General features: G+C 42.3%; 1 protein-coding gene across 1 annotated transcript in view; it reads left to right on the top strand.

Moving 5' to 3' along the window:
• Positions 1-26148, top strand: part of CRIM1 (cysteine rich transmembrane BMP regulator 1) — an 816650-nt gene that overhangs the window by 276763 nt on the left and 513739 nt on the right. The window lies entirely within an intron of this gene.

Below are 26148 nucleotides of genomic sequence, written 5' to 3'. Positions count from 1 at the left end.
ATGGTTGGTGCTCGAATATGGGCTTTTCCCACTCAATCAGTACCCCAATTTATTACATGCACTCGAGAATAATCCTGCTGTCTGCGACTGATAATTGCTCTGTGCCCTCGTATGGCTTCTATAATTCATAGTAAGCAGATAAGCTTAACAATTTCCAATGATTAACTTGCACTTCTGTGGCAAATAAGGTGTAAAAGTGATTTTTGTTGTCCTCCTTATGTTGCATTTATTCATTTCTGAGAAGACTTTCACAAGCGAATGCTTGTAGACCATCAGGCATATTTTGTAGCAAATCGTTTTTTTAACCTTGGTGTACAACCTTTCAGCTCAGTCCTAACAATGGTGAGTGTCAAAAGACAGCTTCACCTTTGGGCAGGAGTAGACACACAAGGCTGAATAGCTCTTCTATCAAAAAATATTTTTGTCTGTCTGGGGTTCTAGTCGCAGATTTGGCCTATGCCATAACCAGTTTCTCCAGCATGATGGTGTTGGCGGGGGTGTAGCTTCTATCGGTGCAGGAGCACTGGGGCCCAGAGGCCTGCTAAACCCGGATTATTGCTGTATTTCAGGTTAAGATAGCGGCCAGGGGCAAATCCTTCCTTGCACTAGGGCACGACACAGTCTGGCTGTGGCTGTTGGTTTTGTACGTGACCAGATATGCTGAGCACAAGGAGTGTTTTGCAGGTTGACTCCATCCATACCAAACTGAATATTTAAACTGAGCCCAAAGGCAGGTGACATCCTATTATTGTCACCTCACAAGTGCTGGCTAGGTGCCTTTGTCTAGCATGCTGTGGCTACGGTGCAGTTTTTGCAGGCTGGATTCATTTCAGTTGAGTTACTGAGCTTCCCCCCAGCAGTTCAATTAACTTGTAAATTTAGCATGCTCTGAATGTTTAATAATATACATTATGCAAGCGTAAATGAGGCATTAATCTACCATTTCGTGTTTTTTAAGGAAGGGTTGTCTTTTGGCGAATATGCTTTAGAGCAAAGCAATGCTCCTGCGGTGTCTGGAGATTTTCAGTCCATCTTGAAGAGCACATTCTCTGCACCCTCGAATAATTGTCCTCCCATGACCTTGTATTAAAGCTGCCTGCCTTGAAACAAAAAAAATCTTGCCGTTGTCTGCGCCGCTTTGGTCTGGCGGGCTGAATCTCCGATCTCTGCCTTTGACGCGCGCAGATCTAATGAGCCGGTGAAGGATAGAGTTCTTGTGTGCTTCTCCAACCCTCCCGCTGTCTGTCTAGAGTGCCAAAGACGGCGATTACTGTCAGCACCAATTGCTGTGATGAAGATCCAAAAGGCCGCTGCTGTGATCCCGCTGGATCAAGTCTCGGCTGCTACACAGCGGAGGGACATCAACGTTTAGACCAGAGTTTTCAAAAAGATCTCGTTAGCAAATATCTCCAAAGAAGGACTATGGCCATCCTTCAGAGCACCGGCATGAGGACTTCTGTGATTTCCTCCAATGCGCTCTGTTTTTACTGCTACTTTATTTTTACATCTGACATTGCGAAATAGTCTGACCCTTGTAGTCTAAAACCTAAAACCACTTTCAAATCATGAAAGGGAATTCTCGGTATCCTCAGTATATGAAAGAAAGAAATATATATGAGAAATTCAAGTATAACCAATTTAATAGCACTGATTAAGGACGTTTCAGGAATGTAAAATGAAATTTTATAGTGCCCTAATATCAGTTTGTAAACGCAGTGTGCATAAAAATATAGTAAGTCATTCTGGTGCGCTTCTCTATGCGTTGGTTGGTCTGTGAGTTGTTGAGCAGAATGGGGAAGAGGCAGATCTCGCCCGATCTTCAAAATTGGATTGGCTCCAGTAACAACTGTGCAGTAGGGTTACTTAGCAGGATTGCATGCGAAGCTGTATACAAGCGAAGATCATCCATGCTGCTCTAGTCATCCACAAATGACTCGTTGAAGGGGCATACGTTATGATTTTAATAAAATAGTATGTTCTCTTTGGCACACATACTTAGATCAGGGTTATTACATGTATGCAAAATAAAGAACAATGATGCAACAGTGGAAATGAATTCAGCACTTGAGGAAGGTGATTGTCCAGGTGTGTGGCATGTTGTGGACGTCCTGATTATGTGCCATCTCGCGGTAAGACTTGCAGGTTTAGAAATAAGCACCTAATCTGTATATTAAGATGTCTGCATCTATATATTTAGTTGTGCTTGATGATTAGTCCGGTATACCAATCTGAATTGCTCTTCACTCATATGGGACAGGAAGCACATATCTGTGTGACTGTGTTGAAGACGCACTGCGAAAGTAAATCCTTCAGTTCGTCGAGATGTATTTATCATCTGGTTTAGCGTTCAGACAAGTGCTTCTAGGACAGCGATCAACGCCATCCCTGCTCATATTTTCAGGGAAATCTTCCTCGCTTGGATAATGGCTATTGTCCTTCTGTTTCCTTGTACAGTTGCCGCATGTCCTACTGCACATAAGGTCAAGGAGAGTAGTCTGCTTTAGCACATTGTCTTCAGTGATCGATGTAATGTTTTCAGTACTAGTGACGATTTGTCTGCTATACGGGTGCTAATTATTTGTATTCTCCTGGTGGCCAAGGCAAACTAGATGTATTTCCGAGCAAATCATCAAAGTCTGCTTTTTTTTTGTGTTTGGCCTTAATGTGATATTTCTCATCTTCGTACAATTACCCGTCACGTGAGTTTCAGAATTGCACTGGGAGCAGGGCATCCTCATAAGAAAAATTGATGGGATCTTTGAATCCGTTTTTTTGTTCTAGATGTTTTTTGTTGAATTCTTGGTTCTATGCCAGTTACACTATAATCCCTCCTAATTCTTGGTCCAGTCATAAAGAGTATAGAAGAATATGTAGACATTCTGGTTTTGGCTCAATGCGTTTTTGGTTTCCCTGTAGGAGACATTTTGGTAGGAAATTGTTTTCTTGGCTTTGCTGGAATGGATGGCTATTTTCATACGAAGTTAAGGAATGGATGGCTACTTTTCATACGAAGTTAAGGAATGGATGGCTATTTTCATACGAAGTTAAGGAATGGATGGCTATTTTCATACGAAGTTAAGGAATGGATGGCTATTTTCATACGAAGTTAAGAAATGGATTGCTATTTTCATACGAAGTTAAGAAATGGATTGCTATTTTCATACGAAGTTAAGGAATGGATGGCTACTTTTCATACGAAGTTAAGGAATGGATGGCTATTTTCATACGAAGTTAAGAAATGGATGGCTATTTTCATACGAAGTTAAGAAATGGATGGCTACTTTTCATACGAAGTTAGGAATGGATGGCTACTTTTCATACGAAGTTAAGGAATGGATGGCTATTTTCATACGAAGTTAAGGAATGGATGGCTACTTTTCATACGAAGTTAAGGAATGGATGGCTATTTTCATACGAAGTTAAGGAATGGATGGCTATTTTCATACGAAGTTAAGGAATGGATGGCTATTTTCATACGAAGTTAAGGAATGGATGGCTATTTTCATACGAAGTTAAGGAATGGATGGCTACTTTTCATACGAAGTTAAGGAATGGATGGCTATTTTCATACGAAGTTAAGGAATGGATGGCTATTTTCATACGAAGTTAAGGAATGGATGGCTATTTTCATACGAAGTTAAGGAATGGATGGCTATTTTCATACGAAGTTAAGGAATGGATGGCTACTTTTCATACGAAGTTAAGGAATGGATTGCTATTTTCATACGAAGTTAATTGCTCACAGCTTGATATGCTCATGTTTTATGTGTGGCAGGTACTTGTATTTATTGACAAACACTGACTGGGCCATCTTTTAGGAGCCTCTGCAGGGGCCACTTTTAGAACATTGATATTTTTAGTGACAATATTATCGTTTATATTTTAGAAGAAAATAGACAAAAATATATAAATTCACCAAGAGACAATTTACCTAAAGTCGAAGTTGGAAATGCTTGCAAAGATTCTTGGGAAAAATTTATATTTGAGAGATAGTGCCTCCATTTCTACCTTTTGATCATCTATCATGAGATGCCTATCTTTAAAGAACTCTTTAAATGTCAACGTTTGAATTGATTGTGATGGTTTGTCCTGAAGGAATCTAGACTTATGAGATTCAGCATTTCAGATAGGATCTTTTTAATCAAAGGGGAATGAGTGGGAATAAATGAAATCAAGAGGCAGTGTTCAATCCTCATTAATATGCAAATTTGGTTAGGTCTTTCAATTGACAAGAACGTTTAAAAGTCCTGGTGTGTGTTTTACTCCCAAAATGCTTACGGTAGTGAGATTTTAATTGGAATTTTACGTTCATTGGGAGAGAAAAACACAGAACATCTGTTTCATTTTATCCAACATTTACAATTTTGCATCTCTTTTCAGGTTAGTGGAGTCAGTTCTCATCACTTAGATGTGTTGAGCCCATGATAGTGCTGCATACATGTTTGTCTCCCTGGATTTATTATAATTGGGAAAGTTTTGTTCTGGGGCATCGACCTCTCAGAGGCACAATTTTTGTTTATGCAAGATTACTGTCAAAATTATTGAAACCGTGAAGCTGCTTGTAATTTGTGAAGACAACACAAAAACGAGGGGTGGAATGCTTGAAGTAATCTCTTCTGTTCGCAGATATCGTGGCCTGCATTCCATTCCATCATTTGTAACTCGTCTAAGCCATTTCTGACTGGTGTTACCCATATGCTGTTGTGACCTGCTGTTGGATAGCGGGAGGCTGTAGTGACAGCACCCACACTACCTATGTGTTTGTAAGTCAGCAAAGATTCCAAAATTGTATTTCACAAAATTGCTTTCTCGATGCGTGTGGCTGATAACGTTTGCCCCGTGTAGCCGAACTAAGGATTTAGAGATGATACAAGGGCTACCACTGGTACGGCATACGTTCGACTAACGTCTAAACGTGATTTTATTTCAGGACTTCAAAATATGAGCCTTCCCCTGCTGCTCACCGCTATTAATACCGTCTTTCGCACCTTTGGAAAGATTAGAGGCCGGGTGTAGGTTACAGCACCCTGTCAGAACGTATTACGTCCTCTGCCCCGGTACTTGTCCGCCAAATATTCAGACAGCACTGAGAAATCTAGGCGCAGTTTACTTTCAGAAAATTTCAAGTACCAAGGTTACATTGCCTTCAACATTTTCCTTGGTCTCCGGCGTAGGCTAACTAGCTGTAAGTCAATAATAACAAGAACAGCAGCAAAGTGGAGATTGGGAAGTGCAGGATTTAGTTTCAGTGTTATCTAAGCCTCTGAGCCACTGTTTCAAGAAATTCATTTTCACTTGTTGTGCTCATAATACATTCGGGAAATTCATCAGCTTTTGACGACTTGAATTCGGAATGAAAGTCACTGCAGATTTGTTTTTCATGCGAGTTCAACTAAGGTTATTAATACGATGTTTTTTTTTTAAATGGCTACGGTAGACATTTTCGGTTTTCATTTCACTGGTAGTGTTACTATAAGTCTCTCTTACAGTTCTAAGACATTTATTCGTGTCTTTCTGACCTTTCGATGTTATTGTTGGGGATGGACAGAAATCTGCGAGATTCCGTGGAGTTCCGCCTAAGGGTGGAAAAAGGGACGTCGTGCGTTTCACGCTGTGATTTAGCGCAGGGAGCACATTCCACGATGAAAATCAGCGCAAATGGCACGAAGCCGGAGGGCGGCAGCCTTCTGACTATGAACGATCGCGACCTCCCACTTTGGAAAAATCTCACCGAATGCCTTCCTTGCAACCAAAAGTCATGCACGGGGATGCCAAATCTTGCTTCCGCTCGCCAACTTACTGTTTTGGCACAAACGCAATAAAAAAAATTCCGTCACACTGCGATTGATGGAATTTGGACGGAACTCCGCATTAAATGAGTATCGCAGAGTCACAAAAATTGCTGTTGGTGGGCACCGTTACAAATGTTTTGGACTGGGACTTCTTTTTTTATGGTTAGAATTTTACCGAGAGCAAGAGAGAAGAAGAAAAAGAAGAAAGAAGGTGGAAAAGCTAAATAAGAAAACAATGGGAAAGGAAAAAATCAGGGGTGAAAAAGAACCTTCAGTAGTGATATAAATAGTGACTGCGTGTAGAGTAGTGGACGAAAGAAGCATGCGGCGGAATCAAGATTATGCAGACTTGGTATTCGGCAGCCCTGGCATTAATAGTGCCAGCGGCACACTCCTAAGATAAACGCCGGGCCCTTTGGGCCCCTGCGATTGTCTTTTATTTATTTTTTCTAAACTCATGAAGTATCTTAATACCTCCGAAGTCCAGTCAGCGCATTAGTGTTGGGAACAAGATGATAGAGAGGTTAACAGAAACCTACAGAGATTTTTTTAGTTACTTAATTAGTGGATATGCCATTTATTGATGATGTGTTGAACCCATTTACTAGCTCCTGAACTAAATGGTTAGTGAGTCTTATTGTCCAAACGTCCTTCGGGCTCATCTTGTGCCAAGCAGAAAATCTAAAGGTGGGGGGGGGGGGGGGGGGGGGGGAGAAATTTAATAAAAAGAGAACTTACAATGGTAGTCAAATAGTAAATTTAGAGTTCCCATGACTGTGTGCTGTATTACTGGGTTCGGTTTGTTCAGACAAGTTCATATTATTTGAGGCTTTTAGGGTAATATGTATTTGTATGTACCAGGCCCACAATTATTAGCATGACGGAAATGCCACCCAGGTGGTGTGATGTATTTACTCACATTCTACTGCGGAAAATTAAGTGAGGCTTTAAGCTAAAGAGCCCCCCCCCCCCTTTTCTTTTAAAAGAACATCGTGTATATCGAACATTCAAGCTCTTACTCTTGCTAGAAGTCTTCCCAGTCATTGATGGTCCTTAGTCTCAAACAATGCCCTTGAGCTTACAAGAAGATGTTATTTAATGTAGGTATGTATTTCAGTGTTTTCTATACTGCTTCTGCTAAATATCAACTAATTCGGAGCACTTCAGACATGGAAAGAGATACAGACAGACCGAATTGGGCAGATATTAGAAAAAGTTATTGGAAGGGAGGTGACGGGGGGGGGAAAAGAGAGCAGGTTGGAGTTATAAGCACAAACGGGGGGTGTTGTGAAAGAGGAAGTGCTGAGAATAAGGAAGGAAACAAAAATAAGAGAGGGGTTGGAAATAACAGATCACAGGAAATTGGAACATCTTTCCTATTTCCTCTCCCCGACTGATACATTTACCTGCCAACCCCAGATCTGAAGAGCAAAGTGGAGGTAGGCGAAGCCCAGGTGTTGCTAGTTGCATACGGATTCCTTTCACAAGTTCATGGTCCTTGTGGAAGAAACGACTCCGCAGGGTTCGAGGGGAGTGTCCTCCTGGGGATGCGAAGAGACAGCATTACTCCTATTAGACAGGATAGCTTGGCATCCCAGGACTCTAGGTCTGACCCTATACTTTACTTGCGACAGCTCCTTTGTCTGCTAGGAGCCCTTTCCCTCGCGTGGACCCTTTCCCTCGCGTGGACCCTTTGCCTCGCGTGGACCCTTTGCCTCGCGTGGACCCCTTTGCCTCGCGTGGAGCCCTTTGCCTCACGTGGAGCCCTTTGCCTCACGTGGAGCCCTTTGCCTCACGTGGGGCCCTTTGCCTCACGTGGGGCCCTTTGCCTCACGTGGGGCCCTTTGCCTCACGTGGGGCCCTTTGCCTCACGTGGAGCCATTGTCACCGGGAACTACAATCACATGCATCCATCCAGACGTTTAATCTTGCAAAGATTACTTTCTAGATGGAAGCCACCCCTGTAAGATGTTCTTTAACATAATGCCCTTGCTCCCTTTTAAAAGCTCTGCTGTCTGTGGAAATACATGAAAAGATTTTGTTGAAGATAAATTGGAAATGCATCATCTTTAAATGCAGAATGAAACCGAGACGTTCGTTTAGGAAGCCAGAGGTAACCAATTCCCCCTTCAACATCCACTTTTCTTTTTAAGGACCAGGCTGACTTTGTGGCCTTGATCACTGTGTTCTAGCAAGCTGTTAATTGCCAAAGTTTCCACTTCACGCCTTTGATACAGAGGTATGATTCCATTGATTTGGTGGCCTGACTGACTGGCTTTCTATGCCACAGAAGGGACTAGTTTAGCCAATTACTTCGGAGTTATTTATTCCCTCCCTCACCTTGCCCCTTGTTCTCCCATGTAGTTATGATCTACAACTAAAGCTATTACCTGATGAAATAAAAAAAAGGGCTGAATCACCTGAGTTTTTTATTGCTGACTTGGTTAACAGGTCTCATTTGATCCAACTTCATATAAAATTAAGGGTTAAAAGGCTTTTGTGTACTTTGTCAAAACTCAAAATAGTGCAATTTTATGGTCTGTACAGTGTGCTTCATTGGTGCACTCATGGCTGATTTGTGAGCTGTCTCCTTTTCTCTGCTCTCATGTTGGCAATTTTGTGATGCTCATGTGGGCAAATTCTCTACCCTCGTGGGCTATCTTTGAGGCCCCTAGAGGAGCGGCCTACTGGCCCTTGTGAAGACAGCTTTGTGTCTAATCTCTGGACATCTCTTGGGCTGCAGAGACTGTTTCTCACTGACTTTAAGGCAGCGTTATGCCTCACTTAGCAGCCGCTTGATGCTTATTAATCATATTGAAGAGTTGTATGTTCTTTTGCCAGTTTTCTTGGCCAGAGGGCAAGTATTATTTAAAAATGTCCCAGGTTGATGCTTTCTTGTTAAAAAATAAAAAATACATTGTTGGGTCTATAGCCTCCAAGTTTCAATGTACAATGGCATCAGGAGCTTTTCAATAGTTCCTATGTTGATCAAAACTCTGCCATAAGAGTAGCAAATTTGCATCAGTTTGGTCACTTTTTGTAAAATGTATTTGTGTATGGACTTCAACTCTTTTTGTACTTTTTTTCCTCTTAATTATGTCCTGGTTTAAGTAGCTGTCGAAGCAGGTGTGACCTGTAAAGTAGCTCACTATGTATTTGTACACAGCTTGGTGCTCCCGTTACAGGCTGCTGAACCATTATTATATGATACTGTACTGAAGAACACCACAGATGTTTTCCATTGCCAAGGGTAGTGGAGGGTGGGTTAAGACTACACATGCATAGAATGGTCAAGCCAGAAAAAATCGACTGTTGGAAAGGAGGCAGCCATTTCTTTCATAATTGACATGGGTGATCCAGCTTTCCCTATGTGGAGATGTATGAAATCTTTTTTGTACCAGCTATTAACATTTTGGCGAGGTGGGGCTTAATTCTCACTCTGTGTATGTTGATGACATGTTGTATGTGAAGCTGACCGGCCCTTACTAGCGCACAACTTCAGTAAGTTCAAGGAGGTATCTAAGTTGGGAGTCAATTGGTCTAAATCTTGAGTATTTCTTGACTATCCAAACTAGTTGATCCTCAGCTTTTGCCTGAAAATGGCAATGTGGGGGGTGAGAGCCTTAAGTTTAGAAGGACTGATTCCAAATGTAGGGGGCTTGGCGTGAAAAGGCTCTTGTCACCTCGGTAACAAAGTGAAACCTAAGACTGCTAAAGCCTTATCAATGCTCATCTATAAGGTTATAGCTGGAGATAAGGTACTGAAAAGCCTGGATATTGAGACATTTAGAAGTAAGGCACAGTGTCTTCAACTGGATAAGGTCGCCAACTGGGACCCATTGAGTGCTCTTCCAGCTGTGGACACATGATGTGTCTATGTTGTATTTGTATATTGCAAACCTAGAGAAAAAGGCAGTGGAGCACTGCCCAACGATAAAGGCATGCATACAGTCAACAAGCAATAGGAGAGGTAGCTGGTTATTGGATTGTAACTGCCTGTGAACGAGTGTTCTTTTAAAGAGGTAATTCTTCAACTCTTTCATAAATTGAAGCTGGATTCTGGACTGTTGTTCCACATCCCCATTCCACATAGTGTCATGCAGTCGATTGGTTCTCACTACGGAGATGATACTGGAACTGATGCTGGACCTCTTATCCCTGCAGGGCCAAGCCCGTTCAATGAATAGCTTCTCCCTAAACAAAGTGAGGCCCTTGGGGGTAACAGGGGTTGGGAATAAATAAGAAAACCGACTTGTGGAACTTGTTCCAGTCAGCAACTGTACGGCACAGCATTAATTAGAGACCCTCTGAGTCTGCAAGGTAGATGTGCACAAGACCAGGACCTCTAATTTTACGAAGACACAATCCACTCGAAATAACACGAGGCAATTACCATCAACACACTACTGGACTTCAGTAACATACACTTACAGGCACTTTCAGAAACACAGCAAGGAAACAGAAGAACTGGAACCACAGATTGGAGCATAACACTCCCAAGGAATAACTTGAAATACAGATTGAAGTTACTTCCACTCCCACTGAAACACTCAGAACATAGATTGGAGTTAATAACACTACCAAGAATAAACTCGGAACATAGATCTCGGTACAAGGTTCATACATGAATCAAGTGCTCTGAGGAAAATACTCTTGGCACTACTGTTCATCAGAGAAACAAAGAGTAAAGTCTCTTGCTTGCTTAACATAGTTCAAAGGCCAAGGTTGCAGGAAGGGTCTGGAGCAAGAACAATCAAGGTGAACTGGAGGGAAGTCACTGTGAGGCGAACTTGAAGACAGGCCTATAGTCTTGAAGATGCCAATTCTCTGGCCTGCTTACTACTATAAAAGGATAGTGCATACTAACCTGATATCAAGTACTTAGCCTAGTTCTTCAAACTGTCCTAAGGTCAAAGGTGTTGATGTATTGACTCAGGAAGCAGCCGGGGAGCTGGAGTAGCTGAGTAGTAGGTGGAAACCAAGGATGCGTCAAGGGAACTGGAGCCATGAGAATCACCGGAGGAACTTTGAACTACAACCGAGAAGAGCGTGCCTAGGTCCGGTAGATTTATCAGGTGAGTGGGTAGGAAGGAAGCTTGTTCCTCAGGGAGCATAGTCCAAGCAAGGGGCTCAAGTTTGGGCATGGTTTATATAACATGTTCATGGTCCAATGGACACAGCAGGATCACGTGTGGCACATGTGGCATTGTCGAAGGTTCTCCAAGGCTCCTGAAGGAAACACGTGTTAGTACAGTGGCTTTGACCTTATTGGAAGAGCAGGTGCAAATGAACGGATGGAATCAATTAACAGGAAACAAATGTTTTGTTTTATCTAAACATGCACAAGGGAAAACACTTCAAGAACCTAGTAACAGCAGGAGCAAGGCAAGCTATTGGTTAACAATTTCAGGGAATGCTTGCAAGCTCAGGCAAAAGGGAATGGGGGGGGATTGGGGAAACTCAGGCATGGAATCATATCATGCCATAAGGCGCCACCTTGGTAGCGTAGTATGAACCCTGCGCTCCAGGCCAACTACACAGAGGGCACATGAGGGGGTTGTGAGACTTGTGTAATTCTAACATAGGGGTGATAGCCACATTCTGTGCTTCCTTTGGCTGACATAGCAGGAACTGTTACCTGTGTATAGTATCAATTGTCTAGTCTGGAGTTTATGACAGCTCCCTCTACTACGGCCCATTTTTATTTAAGTGAAGCGAGAACGGATTACAGTTTAGGTGGAAATATCTGCTACCTATTGTACTGCGCTGTAGCCCCAGGGTGGCATTTGTGATCTTTTTTTTTTTTTTTAAACGTTTTACCTTTTCTGCCAGTAAAAAAGTAAGGAACACTGTTTTGGGCAAGCAACATCTGCCAAGGATCTCTTCCTACTTTTCCCCAAAACAGTCATTTTAATTTTGCAGCGTTTGACCGCAATAACTGGCATCAATACCTACAAATCTCCAAGAAGAATTGCTTATTCAAACCTGACTCTGCATCTAAGGAAGGTTTCTCATAAACTTGAGTATCATCTGCATTGGATTGAACGAACACTTTGTGGTTCTCGAAGAGGTCAAAAAGAGGACCAGTCTCCATGTTATTCATAGCCGGGAACAAAGATGATCCGTGCAGGGCTCCACAGTCAAAGTGGTGGTGTTCGATATGAAAGATCCAAATGTTACCCTCTTGTGACCGACTTTCCAAAAAAAGAATGAAACCCTTCAGCTGCACTGTCTGAGCAGCTTAACACAGTTTTAGGCCCATATCCGAGTCTAAACCTGGACTGGCGGGGGGGACATACTTTGATGGTGGTCAAGCAAAGTCAGCAGCTTTTCAGCAAATACGTTTTTTTAAGTACCTTGGCTAAAATCTCTGGGGGAGGGTTGGAGATAGGGTTGTAGGTAAATATTTAATAAAATGGAAGTTTTTATTTTTATTTTATAAGCATGGTGTATCCAGAACCTCTTTCAATAAGCTAATCGCGTAAGATACATTTACTGGCTTACAGATGACTGGGAAGAAAGGTAGGTACATTGTTTTAGTAGACAGACACGAACAGGGACATTTGCAGCATCTGCTCATTTCAGTTTGGACAGAGCAAGGAGTTTTCATACGCCATAGCTTCTTTAAGGGAGCTGAAGGAGAAGGCAACTCTATAAGTGAAAAGTGGTGAGAAGTGGCTAATCAGTTTACTGAAGGCGATGCAGACAAAGGGCCTGTATAGAGTATTGAATCATTTTTGTGTGGTCTACTGTAGTATAGAAATAAACAAAAGAGGAACATAGAAGGTGCTGGACAACAAAGGTCCTTTTTCATGACAGAAAACTAAATGACTTGAGGAGAGCCATAAAAAACACGTACCTGGGTATAAGGCACGCTACCTCGGAAAAAGATGGGGTGCTGATATTGTGGGCGACTCAACAGAGACAACAAAGATATGGTTTGTACAATACAGAAGGAGGTTTCTGAAGATGCAATTGCTAGTCTTTTTTTTTTCCCTTCCAGCTGATCCTCGCCCAATACACCAGTGAAACCTCCCAACATTCAGCAGGTTACTCCATGTTCAGCAGGATCTATCCCCTGGCTGAAGAACCGAGTGTAAAATGGAAACCAGCAACTCCAACAAAATATGATTTCGAAAGCAGTAAAAATGCTGTAATTAGTCCTATTACTGATTCATCCGGAGCTCTATTTTCCAAGCAGACTGAAATTCTGAGGAAAAAAATTGCAAGTGGTTTGGAAAACTGTGATATGGCGTTGATTCCCGTCTCCACGCTTACACTAACACTGGGCCCGTGTCTAGTTTGTTTAAAGCTGAATTTGTTTTACTTTCCACTGGGCAGAGCTTAACATAAAAAATAGAAAAACATTGGGAAATGCATGTGGCCAACCACTCAAATAGGAGCTGGGGTTTCCAACTAAAAACAGTGGCAAGGAACACAGCTCAATCTTATTCAGCAAAATGTGTGTATATATGTATATATATATGTGTATATATATATGTATGTTTGTGTGTGTGTCTGTCTAATCTGGCGCGGTCAGTGAGCACGCCACAGCAAGGGTTATTAGCATAGGCTGGAGAGCTTGTTGGCTTTGAAGGACAAAGATACCTATGTTACATCTATGGTCCTGCGGTTGCTGGAGCCAGCTTCTTAGCATTTGCATTCATATTGATGTTAACGTAGTCAGACTATTAATATTAATGGCATTGGATATCACTGTCCGCTCTTGTCAGCTTGATTGCTAGCTCAGGTTTTGCGGTGCACCAAGAAAGGATTGGGAATTTGATGCGTGTCATAAGCAAGTGCCTGCAAGGGCGCTGAGGCCCAAGCGTGAGCAGCGCGGTAGCGCTCCGACTAAATGGAGGGAAACAAATATGAACACATCTTCCAAGTAGAGAACATGCTAGCCAGCCTTTACTTCCATGGCAGGACGGAAGATCCTATCGACAATTGTGTAGAATACATATCCCTCCTTCAACCTTCACAGCAGAAAGAACTATGGTGTTACCTAGTTAGAAGTAAACCAGATTTTTGCTCCAAGTCTATATTTCAAGATCTGCTAGATTTGCTACACAGTCATTCTTGGTATGTCCACTTGCAAAATGCTACCTGCCAGCAGGAAACGGGATTAACATTTGCAATTGATTTAGACCAGCCACTGCAATCTGTTAGCATTTTGGATTACTGGAAACAGATTTGGCACCAGGATGTGAAATTTGTATGTGAGGTATTAGTTTCTATTTTCAGCCTAATTTCTGTCACTATCCCAAATGTCCGCTTGTTGATCCTTAGATTGTGTCTCTCTTCAAATGTATTTCTACCAGAGATGATGCATGGGCTATCTTCTAATAACATGGCCTTAGAAAGTGTGAAATTCATGATAGGTTGTAATGAGAACATGGGTGCACTGAAGGGCCACAGACATGTCATTTGGTCTTCTGTGCTTCATGCCATGTAGTTGATTCAGACCTTCCCTTGACAGCTCTGGAGTGTTGCTCCAGTGACGTAACTGGAGCGCCGGACTCAGATATGGGTTGGTGAGCAAGCAAATTTGTGTTGTCATCCCTTCATTGTATCCTAACATAGCAAGACCATGTGGGTCAAGATAATAAATGTTGGGAGCGGCAGGGCGTGGTCAGGGAGACCCGTCGGTGCCGAGTACCATACAACATAAGTGCTGCCTCTGCGTGCTACTTCCTAGGCCTCAGAAATATTACTATCTCCACACTGTGAAGTCAGCGATCTCCATTGGTCACACACACCACGACACAACAAGGTCCTGATCTTGTAACGTCATCGTTTAGATGGCAAGCGCGCTGTACTCCTTTCAGCAGATTGTTTTACAGAGGGTTGCTTGGTAAAGAAAAATGAAAATGCAGTCTGCTCTTTCACCACTAGTTTGGCACCTTAGGTAAAGGCACTCCTTGAGAGGAGCAGCAAACTATTTCTGGCTAAAGCTTTAGATTGTCTGTCTGTTGCAGCATTGTGTGGGTTACTGCACATACCAGGATTTCCTTTCACAGTAGAAGTTGCCAGTAGAATTTCCCAGTTCTGCTTGAGAATGCGTTGCAACAAAGTGGATTTTTCTGATGTAGCTTGAGAGGGATGTTGGAGTAACACACTGGTGATACGGGAAGTCTCTGGAGCAGGCCAGCTTTGGGGGCCTGCCTTATACCCCAAACCTTTGAAGAAATCAAGGCTTGAAATATTCAGTGTGGCTGAATAGATCTCTCTGGAAGGAAGTTACTCCCTGTTCCACTGAATGCGGATGAGGAAGAGCAAGCGTTTGTGCAAATACTCTGAAAGATTCCAGGTGGCATTCCATCCACCGGAGCCTGCACAGTGATCCACCAGCCTGCACCCAGATGGCTGCAGAGAGCTCTGACTGGGCTGTATGCTGCTGTTTGGAACATCACTTGATAAATCATTGACAATGGGGGCCAGAAGAAGGGTTTATTGTGGTGTTGTCTTGCACCATCTGTATGCTGGCTGTGTAACAAAACAAGTATATGTGACAAGTGTATGTACAACCCCACGTCCCCAATGCGGGTATGGGGGGGGCCTGCTCTTGGCCATATTGAGAGATGCTGGAATGTTATTGTTACACAATAATCGGTAACCATTGTACGGAATTCGTAAGGGTGGAAGGATAATTGGATCCACTGGTATTCAAACCTGGGTGCGTTGAGTCAAGCCAAGATGCTCTCACTTGAAGAGTAGGTTCACAGAGCCACCAGAAGCGCAGCAAACAAGAGAAACAGGGACTTTGGCTGGACTCTGTTCCTTCCAGTGCAAAGGAGTCCTGTAGATAACAAAAGTGGAAAAATCAGCTTGTAACATTCAAACGTAGTGCTAATTATTGTCTTAATATGTCATGTTATAAGCGACCAAATCCAGAGTGCAACTGGAGTAGAAATGAAAAATAAGAATACTGTTCATCTAGTTGAGACTGCGGCCGTCCCATTGCCTACATGGGAACCATGTCATGTCTCACTCTGTCCACTTTCCTTGGTCCCACTGTATTTTTTTGTCTCCTATTGGGGAAAGTGCAGAGTAAAGGATTGTCCTGAGACCCGTTATTTCTGCAAAAGTTATTTTGCAATGCAGGGCAGGAAAAGCATGTATGGCTCACATCACTGCAACTAAATGACCCAGTTCATAGTATTTGGCAATCCACTGTCTGTAAGGAAAGAGATTTTAAAGGTTAGGCCAGTACACATAATTTTACTTAACGGTGGCCTTTCTACTCAAGGGAGAATCTTCCGAATTCAGCGTTTTAACCATGGCATTATGCCTTGATTTGAAAAAAAAAAATGCCACCCTCTACTGACATAGGCCTTGAATCCGCCAATAGCATTTGAGATTAAGTGTGGACGTTTTGTAAAGGCAAGGTGGTTTAGTGGAAAGACGTTCTGCTTTTGTTTTGCGCTGCCTAGGGTACTGGACCATTTGCTTCAAGCCCGCCACATCCTTCTTAACTTACCACGTTTTGCCTCCTTAGCTCTCCCACAAGCTCACATTGAGTTAACTGGTATTGACTCGTGAACAAGCTGTTGATTAATTAAACGTGGTTCTCTTATTTTTACTGGAACCCGGTATTTTGGTTAAGTAGGTCTCAACAAACGTACTATTTGTTTGCCTCTGTTATGGAGAACTGTTCTAGGTCCATTTCTGGAAGGAGATGCCATCCATTGCTTTTTTTGTGGAGTCACGAGACGAGAGGTTTAATTATGTGTTTGTGCAGATGCAGTGTAGGTAAAAGGTTTTGCAGAGAAGAAAGACACTTGGAAAGAGCATTCTCTGCCAGGAATCTTATTTACAGGAGCATAACCTTAGAAAAAATGTTTTTGTCCGAATTTTCAGCCTTGACTGAGGCTTGGAAATGCAGCCTCTGTTCGTGAATTGCAGAATTTTCCGACTTGCCAAAATTGTGCAAGTGAAATTTTAAATTTGGACCTCTCACTTCCACACATTCTTTGATCCTTAGAAAAATCACGTTATCACAATGATAAAGGACACCTATCTGTGAACATAGAAAGTGCTCAAACCAGGTAAATGCTGGGAGTAAGTGATTTATATTTATTTAGTAAAGATATTATTATAGCTCTGCCCAAGTCTGGGGCACCGTGGAGCACTTCGTGAGAAACATGAAGACAAAAGATTATAAACTTATTAAGAGAAAATTCAGGTTATATAGAGGGAAAAGAACTAGACACATTGTGTATTTAACTGTAGACAGAAGAGGTGGGGTTTTAAGGTTTTTCAGAAAGGTAGGTCTGGGTTCTGTTTGACATCCTTGGGTAGGTGAGTCAATATTCGTGGGGGTATGGCATAAAAATTCCTCATTCATTCAGTTTGAGTTCTCAACTTTAGGGTTTCCTTGTAGCTGGGTTGATTATTCTCCACTGCCGCTTTGTCCTACAAAGGTGTTGAGTTTTTTTTTTTCTCACAAAGCTGGCCAAACTAAGATATTGGGGGGGGGGGCACTGCTGTGTGATGTATACCATTTTGAAGTTGATTATGAAGTTCACGATCTCTCAAAATTGGTGTGAGTTGATCTGATTTCCTTGCTGAGGTGTGCCCAGTGCAGGAAATGAGGGATCCAATCAGATCCTAGGTTTCCCAGCCACTATTGAGCCACATGTAAATTGCTAACAACGGAACACATTCAGCCGCGCCCATTGTGTCTGCTTTCCATTCGGAGCAGTAACTTGCAGTGAGGGGTTCTTATTCTTGGCCTGACAAAATGGCCTCACTTACAGGGCCATCATCCCTCCTTTTGTTGTGGTCTCATCCTAGGGAGCTATCAGGAACCTGACACCTAGATGCCAATGCAGTGGAGAAAAACAAAAGAACAGTGTTTTTTCACTTCATAAGTGCTTGAGAGAAACTATAAGTCTGAGGCAGGTTTTTGACTTTGTTCAACCCTTATATGTAAGAGATATGCATACACTGTACGACTGCCACATGTATCTGTCTGTATGAGTAATTACTCTAATAGCACTAATCATTATAGTTAATTTATTTTATAGCCCTGTTCATAACCGTGTATAATGTCAAAAAGCTTTGCATCACATTATACAGAGACAATGAATCATACACGGATATAAATCAATGAAAGTATGCTATATAAGACTGAGGGTTACAATGTGTAGGAGTCAGATATCCTCTATGTGACAGGCATTTTTAAAAATGCTGGGTCTCGAGAAACACAAAGTCAGAGTTTAAAATGTAACACAGTGGTTGGGGTCGTCTGTACTAATACGACTTTAATACAAGCCAAAGCATCCCTTCTTAAGCAACCGATTGAGGGAAAAACGAAAAGATTCTAAACCGGGGCTTTGCAGTTTGCATGCAGCTTCCCTGAAGGTGGTTTATAAATCACTGTGGTATATTATGACTGTAACTTATGAACGGCTTGTTAGAAAGGGATCTCTGTGACAAAATCAGTAATCCACTGAGCTAATTTACTTCAAATACAAATCTGTGATCTGCATGCTACAGGCTGAACTTAGCAGCAGACATTTTAACCTTCTATAATATGTTATGATGTCATAACTGTAAATAGACAAAACAAAGAGCTCCGCAGCAAGTGTATTAACCATCTAAGTTAACTTACCATTATTATACCCTGAAAATGTATAGGCACATAAAGATCTCTGCCACATATACCATTACTACATTTTAAAATGCAGCCTATGATAAATTATTTAAGCCTGCACACACTATCACAGCTGTCCTCGTTACCAACTTCTTTGCAGCATAAGTTTAAAAAATATACACGTACATGATGACTGCCAGTCTGTTTTTATACCTCCACCCGTTTCTTCGGCCTTAACTTGACCTCCCTCTTATGGGGTCCCAGAATAATGTTTCTCCGTTTCGAGCAATGGGTGTGCCACTGCGTACAGGGCGGCTTTGGGAGGAGCAGAGTCCGATTTGAAGAGCCCAACCAGGCCCGGCTTTAACGCTGGTGGAGCCTGGTGCGACCATCATTTTTGGTGCCCCCTTCAAACCCCCTCCTATGAACTCCTCTTAGATTCCCTCACTACCACCGGGCAAAAGTGCCCCTCATCTCTCCATAGCCCCTCTCTCACATACATTTAATATTTTTTAAAGCACACGTAAAGGCTGGCTTAACTAAAAAGAATGTATATCTACCCAAACAAACCCTTTTTAGCAAACTTAGTAATAAATAATAGACAGTTTGCATGCCGGTCTTTGATGACAGTTCACTGTTCTATATCAGGGTTGTATCTTATGAACTACAGTAATCCACTCAGCTAGCCACATAAAATACAGATCTGTAATCTGTACTGTACACGTTCTTTGCAGCAGGCATATTAACCCTCTGTGCTACCTTATGAGGAGTCAAAACTAGCCCTAGACAAAACTCCAATCTCTCTCTAACATTAGGAACATTAATCATAAGAGTTATAGACATTTTTATTGGTGCCTGAAAGCTGGACGCACAAGCAACTCTGCTGCAGGTGTTTTTACATTAAATTATTGCTAAACACATCACCCCCTGAGGTCGGCGCCCCCACCCCAGGTCAGCGCCCTGTGCGACTGCACCAGTCGCACTACCCTAAAGCTGTCCCAGCTAGTAGTGTGTGAAGCCACACACCATTTGCAAGTACAGTGTTTCTGTGTATGGTGGCATATGCTGCTAGACAGCTAACCCCTCTCATCAGTGAAAGAATCCTGCAGACACGGCGCACAAGTATTTGCTGCATTGCTAAAAATGGTCGTACCTGAGACTCTTTACGTTGTGCAAGAAACCAGTATATCACAAACCATTTGTAGCACAAAAGGCCACTTTATGTATCAGCGTCTCCCCAACGAATTCCCTGTTCCCCACAACAACATTCCTTCTTGTTCCATTCACAGCCTTTCTTTGCACTTCCTACTCTCTCTCACACGCCACCAAGCATCTCCAAGGGAACTCCCCTTGACCTGCTTCAAAGCCCCAGACTTCCTCTTCCATTTACTCCCCCAGTCATCCCTGTGACTCGATCTTCCGAAACAACCGCCTGACTCTAAAACTACAAACCCTGTCCTGTTGTGGCATCACTTTTTAGTCACCCATGCCACCTTCATACTCTTGCTGACATTATTCCGATGTTGGGTGGGTGGCTCTAATTGTCGCCTGTCTGCCTTTGTGGTGATGGGGTCAGCAAGAGGCTGAACTCTTCACCTCACAGACCCTAAAGAGCCTGCAGTCGAAGTCCCGCCACACTGATCCTAACCCTATACCTTGCCGGTAATCCTGTGGCCAGTGCTGCTGGCCGGAAGACACCCGAAGGAGACTGGCTTAGCCGTTTGTGCCCCCGCGATCCTCTCCTTGTCAGACTAAGCCTCATATTTAATGTCTGTGCCCTCTGCAGCGGCGGCTCCGTTATGGCGGGGGAGCATCACCCGCCAAAAATGTCAGGATAGAAAAAACAAAACGATTATAAACACACATTTTATTTTTCCCTTCCTGACGAGTCTTGGGGTGGGGCCGGTGGGGATGATAGGAGGAGTGGTGGGCACTGCCTTCAGTGCGCATGACAGTTTGGCCCGCCGTCTGAGGCCTGCCTAACTGTCCTGTGCAGTGAAGCGCTCTCCAACCCAGCGGGAGAGAGCAGTCACAGACTCGGTCTGTGAGCACAAGTCGCGGGCGCTCAGGCCAATCCTGAAGCTGCTCTCATGGCAGCCTCAGGATTGGCCACCGGGCAGTCTGGGGACCCTATGTCTGTAGGTAAATAGTTATATTTTATTTATTTTGCCCACCTACAACCCCCTATTCTCTCTCTCTCTCTCACACACACACACACACATACACACACCTACGCCGCTCCCATAACACCGGCCGCTATTTGGCCCTCTGTGGTTCCAAATGGAAGCCACCCCTCCCCATTTTTTTCCTATCCAATGAATGTTAAACTAGTGGGGGCATGTACTGTGTAGTGGGCAGGAAGTTGCTCGATGCTGTGTTGCACATCTGCAAAACCTGTGAGTTTAAAAAATATGTAAAGGAATCTGAAATGTAATTTAATAGTCTAGCGTTGTCATTAGTCAGAGCGCCATGCACGAAGTTGCCACTTAAGACAGAAGCTAAACAATATTTATGAAAACGGTATCTGTAATTATAACCCAAGCCCAATACGTAATTGTGTGTTCCCTGCCTGGTGGACCGATTTTCGGCGCTTGAATTCTGTCAAAGATGTGTGCGGACGCGCGGCCTGGATGGTAATTACTGTAAATCTTTTTATTGTAGTTTTACGTGTTCTTTTTTTCACACCCCTGAGCCAAAATCTGAGGGCGCTCAGTTATGGCTTTGTTTTTGCTGCTTTTATAAGTATGATTTAAGGACCGTTATTTCCCGTCTTTCGGGCCGAATAGATCAGTGGCGCTGACTGCATGGAAATGGCAGTAGTGCTGTAAAAAAATAAAATGAAAGAACACAGGAAAATGGATGCTTCTAGGCGGGCGCTGCTTGTTTCTGCCGCTGTTTGTGACGCAGGAAACTAAAGGAGAACTCTGCAACCTTTTGTCGTGAAGCGGGGTTTGTTTACCCGTCCACAGAGGCGCGCCAAAAGCGTGTCTGGCCTCGGAAGAGGCACTTGGCTAGTAGGCTCGCTTGAGTGTCTTCGGTCTCCTGCGAGGTTAATGAAATAATGAATACCGTTGCTCTCCGTCTTGTACTGATGTACGGAAGGCTGACCAGTCAGTATGACATCGTCGTCATATTTGTTGTTGTGGGAGATGGGAGTTCCTGATTGGCCGGAGCTTTGTACCCATAGGGAGACTGTGACTCTGAGTGGCCCATAGAGTAGCCTGGGCACACATGAAGGAAGGCTCTCCTTTGTGAGAGAGGCGAGTGCCAATGATTTGTTTACCCTAGAGGCACTGTTCGTTAATTAAGCATTGATAGAGTTAGTGATTTGTAACTGCTTTTTCATGTGGGATTCTTTAGGTGGTTCCACTTCATGTCTGGAGCGCACGTAGAGGCGCAACTGGCCTGGTTCTGTAATAGAAACGAGCCGTGACATTTTTGATGTAAGTGACTCGGAACTTCACTGTGTCTTGCCCCTTGATATAGGCCCGTCTCTCTGGCTTTCTAAGTGCTATGGGGTTTTAAACTTGAACAACACGTGTACACTTTCATGGACCCCATTCGCTGAATTACATGGTGCTAGTTTATTTATTATATCTTTGTCCCACTGAAACCCTTACTCATTTATTACTCTCTTCGGGCGTGTTGCTCTTTGTTCTTTGCACAAACTACACATCTTTGGTGGTACTGCGGTAATTGCAACTGCACAGGCTTTTGCCAGGAACAGCCAGTATGTTTTATACAAGTATGAGGTCAGAAATGGATGTGAATTAATATATGTATTCATTTTATTTGGTTTTGTATCATTGCCCTTGTCCTGAGGAGGCCAAAGAAGGTCTAAGGCCGAAACATGTCCACGTCGACATCTATTGAGGAGGAGTCTTTATCAAATTTATAAGGAGTGGTTTAATAACTCTTTAGTGACACACTAGAGCTACAAGAAAATAAGTTCCTTTGCCTAAAGTGTTCATGTAGACTACCTCTGAGTGTATCACCCAAAATAAATGGGTAAACACTAGTATCATTTTTTCTGGGTATTGGCAACATACAGTTTTATGTATGGTTTTGTATATTTTTTTCACATGTGATTATGTTTGTAATTGTGTTGTCCATTGATTGGTGCCATTGTATATGTCTGTCTTTATCAACTTGCTAATATGTGTGTGAAGGACTAAGAACTGAAGCGAGGGTAATTAAACGTGCTCTACTCAAAAATAAAAAAACCTTATATTAATTCCTCCATACCCATTTCCTTTTGTATATGACTGATGCTTTAAAACAATGCACAGAACTATGGGAAGATGTTTGGGCGCCATGTTTCCTCAAGCTTATGAGTTGTGAAGTCTTTTGTCCTAATCGCCCTCTTTTTTTGAAGAATAGCGCGGTTCACGCACACAAGTATCATTAAAGGGTTGATTTTTATAAAAGCAATAGCATCTCTTCCAAAATAGTCCTTTCTCTCTCTGTCCAAAATTGTGGAATGTTGTCGCATTGAAATGACATCACTGTTTCTGGCACATGGAAGCCCAGGCAGGTACACACACTATGACATAATCACTGCGTGACAGTTCAATTTTTCCTTGAAATTCCTTTTCTATGACGCAATGTTCTTGTTATTAAAAGGACACAGAGCCTTCTGTAAATCAATATGTAAAAGAATATATATATATATTGGTATGTCTTGGAACACAAATGTTCCATTTATCTCATCGCCTGTATGCTATCCACCAGAATTCAGATCTGCATGGAACTGTATTGTGCTAGGTATATTAAAGTTTGACTCTCGGTTTAAAACATATATATTTTTTTAGCTTACTTGTTCCTTAAAAGTTATAGTGGACTTTTATGTTTTAAGAAGAAAATGTAGCAGTGCTTCAAGATTTGCAAAACCGGTTGCGTGGCCACTCACTAGTAACTGCGTTTTTTTCATTAAATGATTGCTCCGAGTGAGCATAGGCACGTTTGGCCTGTTTTTTTATTTAGTTTAAGAGTTGTCACTCAATAACTGTCATATTTGAATTTGTCAGTTCATCACAGGAATGGAGTTAATTTTCTTTTACCAATTTTCTTGTTCTTTTTGTGATAAATTCTGAGTACTGGGGTACCTCTGCTTATAATCTCATCCCCAGTTCAGCAGTTAAGCTTCCAAAAATGGTACTCTAGCCGCACTCAAACTGTCCAAAATTTTGACGTGTGTGCCTCCAATCAAAAATCATAATGCAGCACAAGACAGGCATTATTGCAAAATATGGCACACCTGCCTAACCTCACTGGAGGCATATGCTTGGAAAAATAAGAGAAGAAAGCTGGTTTGTTTTCTTCCAACTGTTGTTGCTAACGGTTATGAGATTAGCGAGGTGAAAAAATGATTGCTGTGTTGTAAATGGGAAATTAGAGAATTTTCCTGCAATCTCTATATTCTATTAAGACATAGAGAATGATGCCAGGAGTCCTTTTTTAGGTCTCGCCTGACCCAGCGCATGTGCTGGTCTGGCAAGACTTTTTGAGAGGGCTCCAAAAAGTGCTACCAGGCCAGCCTAGAGCTACAGTGCATGTGCGCCGCGCTTGACCGCGATTACTTTCACAGCCGCTTTGATCGCGATCACTTTCACGGCTGCTTGGCATAGCCAATAGGTCTCGCTTTTGGGACCTTATAAGTATTTAGTTATGCAACTGTTGCATGGCTAAACACTTATAAGGTCCCAAAGGCGAGACCTATTGGCTATGCCAATGCTTGTACTTACTTTACTTTCAGTCTGCAGCTAGAAGTTTGTTAACAAAATGTTACTCAGCGAGACAATACAACTCCAATGAACACAGTGACCGTGATTTTAAACGCCACAAGAACCTGCGCGTTGGCCAATGTCTAACCCATGTAATTGGTCATCAGGTCACTTTATCACCTTTGTGCACCCTGTTTTTGCAGTGAACAATAGTCCCTGCCATCTGAACCGTTGAGCTCTGAGACAGATCCTGATCTGCCAAGAAGACAATGACCAACCATTCATTTCATGCCCCTTCCTCACACCGTACATGGCTTTACCATCGAGTCATAAATTGCAGGGTAGCTCAGTACTTATCAAAGGGACCCAGAGGACAGTAAATATATCAGTAACATTGAATGGCAGTCCTATACCAACAGAGTTCATAACAGGGAATCAATTGCACAAGGTTATTGTGCCTTCCCCTGTGTTTTAGATTGCGGATTGTGTGAATAATACACTCATCTCTGTATTCAATAGGATCCAGAATTTCCAGAAATATAGTATGTTCAACTGTTGTTCTATGTCATTGTCAGATGTTCTTGTTTGTTTAAAACATGTCATCCACCTTGCCCATCATCAGGTCAGTAGGCTTAAAATGAACATTAAATTGTGAACATCAAATTGTTAAAAGCTGCCTGCGGAACCCTTACATTTGACACTTTTTTTTTTTATTTCAAATAATTTTTATTGAAATTTCAAGAAAAAGCAAGAATATAGATGCAAATAAAGAAATCACAAATTGGTATGAGTTCGGATACAGCTACTAATGTGAATGTAAATGATAACAATTAAATAGAAAGAAAGAAATACAAAAGACGAAGGAATTGCAAAGAGGTTACAAATTAAGTGGCAGTTGGAATTGTGATTAGGTTAATCATGGACGATCTTTGTTTTTGACATTTTATGTAGTTCGGTTGTAAGGCTACATGGTAAGCATATAATCGAAGACATAAAAGTTTGTATAAGATGCACTATAAGTATATCATGTTATAATGTCGATTACCTTAATATAGCAATTATAGTCACATATCCTATGCACAGTCAATGTGAAAACATCAGTAAACAAGTAATTCTCACAAATCCTCCCACCCCGCGTCCGAAGTTTAAAATCTAGGGTTTGTAAAGTGCTGCAAATCACCCATGAGGGTCTCAAGGCACTGAAGTGTGGACATGGGGAGATTAAATGATTTGCCCAGAATCACAGGATGGTGATGCCGACGCAAGACTCAAACCTGGTTTCCTCCGTCTCCGAAGGCGTCCGCTCAGGCCGTTATGCCACATCCCCTCAAAGGCATGCGTTATGCACTGTAGTCAATTAGCTTTGTATTGAAGGATTTAACAGGCAACTTTACAGAGCACACATTTCACTTCCTTAGGGAGTCTGCAGCCATTCATGGTGAGGTGGTAACTTCATAATTTTAACATACATTTCTATTTTATTCCCATTGCAAATCAAAACATTTGGTAAGCATGGGTTGAGAATGTTGCTATTACCCTATAGTTTGCAGCTTTTCTTCTGATGTTAATTTGACCCAAAAAATGAAGACTAGGGAACTCCCATTTCTCATGAAATGTCTTTTGATTAGGGCAGAAAATTCAAACAAACGTCAGATTCGAGGTAGGAGGAGAAGAGGCTGCTTAGCAGGATATGTGACTCCCATATGAAATGCCTTTATAGGAAATAAAATGTATTTTCTGAAGATAAAATGACTCGAGACCGGAGGCCCACATTGTGATTTTTTTTTTCTTTCCTTTTTTGTGCTGTTCATGCCTGTAGCGGGTGGTCCAGGATCTTTGCTTTTCAAAAAGCCTCATAGAACAGCTCTTGTTTATTAGTTTACTCATAAAATCAAATGGGAATCAGTCTTTACCCCTGTCCGTATTTATCTTTAAAAACGGCAAATACATAGAGGAGATCTTTTGAGTGACTGTCCAGGCAGTTGGTGATAACTGCAAGGTCAGTGTGTTTGTATATTCACAGCCCAGGTTG

This window comes from Triturus cristatus, chromosome 6 (assembly GCF_964204655.1).
Source record: "Triturus cristatus chromosome 6, aTriCri1.1, whole genome shotgun sequence".
Classification (NCBI taxonomy): domain Eukaryota; kingdom Metazoa; phylum Chordata; class Amphibia; order Caudata; family Salamandridae; genus Triturus; species Triturus cristatus.
Note: the sequence above shows the minus strand (reverse complement) of the source record. Positions and strands in the feature narration are given on the sequence as shown.